The 3,020-nt window shown below is 29.4% G+C and overlaps 1 non-coding gene across 1 annotated transcript; it reads right to left on the bottom strand.

Annotated features, from left to right (window-relative positions):
- Positions 1-236: 236 nt before the first annotated feature.
- Positions 237-377, bottom strand: LOC129973135 (U4 spliceosomal RNA). The gene has a single exon (XR_008784966.1). It is a non-coding gene; the product is annotated as a U4 spliceosomal RNA (small nuclear RNA).
- Between the last annotated feature and the right edge of the window lie 2,643 nt (positions 378-3,020).

Genomic DNA, 3,020 nt, shown 5'->3' with positions numbered 1-3,020 from the left:
TCGTAAGTGGCGCTGCGATCGCTTATAAAATTTATACCGTGGTGAGGTTTTTCAGAATAAACACCAAAAATATATTCTGTGAACACTTAAGACAACTGATCAATTAAAAAATTCTGCTTCTTTAAAATCAATTTAAAAACTAAAAGCAGCGAGAATTCGATATCACCTCCCCCCATGCTCCAGGAGTATTCTACTCCCTTCAGCCGAACAATGCAATTTTTCTTTATACATTTAAACTCCCGAAGGAGTTTCCAAAAATTGCCTCAGCCGACGGTATTTCACGTCGACAGGGCGGGGTATTGGGAAAAGTTTTCAACTAGCAATAGTCACGCCTCGGTAGAACCTCATTGGCTATGACACTGCCTCTGCGCAAAGCTGATATAATATAGAATTCAGAAATATTATAAAAAGCCTTTCCTATTTAAAATAGTGGTAGATTTTGTGCTCCAATTATTTCCAAATCGGTTCCAAATAATAGGTCAAGTTGTTTAGGTAGATTTTCAAAAGCTTATTAAATCGGCTGGCCGTGAAGGACTTAATACAGCTTATAGTGAAATTTGGATATCATCTTAAATCTTTATCACCACCGAACAGCCTTAAAAAAGTCGATTTTCGCTGTTTATTTTTATTAAAATAATGATTTTTTTTTTATTTCTGTAAAGGGGAAGGGGGGAATAAAAAAGAAATAAGTTTTTCTAGCTACATAAGCTATATTGAAATGGTCCTAGTATACACATCCAAATTCTAGTTTGATTTGTGTTTTGAATTGACACAATAACGGATCACCGCTTTATTAAATTATGGTAGGGATTAACTTTAGCAATGTAATTACTATATTGCATTCATTGCACACACATTCTAAAAAACTGCATACCAATCGAATAAAAAATGCTATGAAATAAGAGGAATATGTAAATTAAAATATTAAGTTCACAATAGGGAGATAGATACAGTGGTTCCCAAGAGTATTCATACATTTTTAAAATGTGAAGGAAAAGCCTGTAGCTTGGAATTAATTAACGAATATGATGTCTGGTGGGGTTTTTTTTTTTTTTCCCCTTAACATCTTCACATTTTTTTTTCTTGTCTCTGGGGCGGGGGGTGGGGGGTGAAGGAACCCGAATTCATTTTATTTCGTTTGTAAAAATGCGAATGCATATAGGCAAAGATAATGAACCCACAGAAATGTTAGTGCATCAAAAATTTTTCCGATAGATTCATTATTAATATTATAATTTGTCACTTTTTTTTTAATTTTTAAATTTCGCTAATATTGTAAAAATCGTTTGGCTTTAATCATTGCTTGCTTACTTCTATTTTATTTTAAAATGTCTCGTAATCGTAAGGACAAAACAAACAGCATTCGAAAAGTAATTATTTTTTATCACTAAATCCGTTTGGCATAATATTTACTTTTAAATAATTGATAAATTTACCCCCTTCTACAAAGCAGTATGCAAAAAAATAAAAATAAAATAAAATAAATAAAGAGTTTTAAAGGGTAGGGGGGGGACCGGAATCGAAGACGAGGTAAGAAGTTATTGAACTAAATTAACTCATGGTAATATGAGATTTATAATTGAAAAATTCGCATTGAATTACAAGGATTTTCAAGTCGGCGAAAAACTTTTGTTCATGTAAAAAATAGAAGGCTTGGGATCATCCTCAAATCATTGATAAATTAGACCGAAACGTGTTAGAAACATGTTTATTTGCAGATGAACGCAAATCTAACTTTCTTTTTCTGGCTGATGTGCAATTATAAAGAAAGTAAAAAAAAAAAAAAATCCAGAAAAATGTATTAATACAGTATAGCATTGCATTAAAGGCGTTTTTGTGTGTGAGTATCAGGATTAAATCCTTTATTGTTTATTGATGGAATAAGAAATCATGTTTATTATTTAAATTTTTTATTCAAAATTCTCGGCCTAAAATGTGCATATTGGAAACAGTATTTTTTATTAAAAACGATCCTATCATGGCTGCTTTCAATTTTCGTCTAAAGTGTCTGTATAATTGTTCACACAAATTGAAAACACCACAGTGCGATTTAAAAAAAACTCTTTCGAACATATTCGTTGAGAACTCGAAATTAGTGAACGAAAATGAAACAATAATATAAAACTCGAATTAAAAGCAGTAATGATGAAAGAATGGAAAGAGATTAATGCAGAAATAGCAACAAAAGAAAATACCAAACTATACACCTAGACGTTTAAATGCTGTCGTGGATGCTTCAGGATAAAATTATAATTAAAATAATAATTGATCAGGAAATCACAATATTTATTAATTTTTAAGATTTCTTTAAAGTGCATGAAGACTTTTTGATAGATCATTTTGTTTCTTTTTGATTAAAGATTTTTCAAAAATAATATTTTCTTCAAATAATTCAGGAAGTTTTGTTAAGAAACAGTATACATATTATTTAAAAATTATAAGTTTACGAAATTTTAGATTCTCAGTAATTTTAGATTCACAATAATTTTAGATTGAAAGTCACCAACAGAAGATAAATTCGGAATTTCAAATATTTGACTTTTAATAGTATTTCTTTGTATCAGTAGTTTTAAATATAAAATTAATATCATTGACCTTGTATTAATGCACTCAAATTATAAATAGATTTTCAAAAACGATTTACTATCTTTGATAATATTTCAAACTTCTTCATCTCGTAATTTTAATAAATGAAAATCTTTGTCTTAAAAGAACTGTTTTGCGCTTCACATTATAAAATGTTCAGAACAGAGTTTTCTTGAGGTATTTCTAGGCACATTAAATGGTTTGGAATCAAACTATACTTTTCGTCATTCTGCTGATTTCATTTCCTCATTTTCTATCTTTTGATTTGATAGAAAAGTCATTCCTATTTTGCAGTATTATAAGCATTTGCTGGATACTATATTATAACTTCCAAAGATCATGTTGATTTTTTTATAATTCGATAAAAAAAATGGATGCTTTAAACGCATTTTTATGCATAACGTTCACCGAATTTCAGTTTACTTTTTATAGTC

Source organism: Argiope bruennichi, chromosome 6, assembly GCF_947563725.1.
Source record: "Argiope bruennichi chromosome 6, qqArgBrue1.1, whole genome shotgun sequence".
NCBI classification, from domain to species: domain Eukaryota; kingdom Metazoa; phylum Arthropoda; class Arachnida; order Araneae; family Araneidae; genus Argiope; species Argiope bruennichi.
This window is presented reverse-complemented; position numbering and strand designations above follow the sequence as displayed.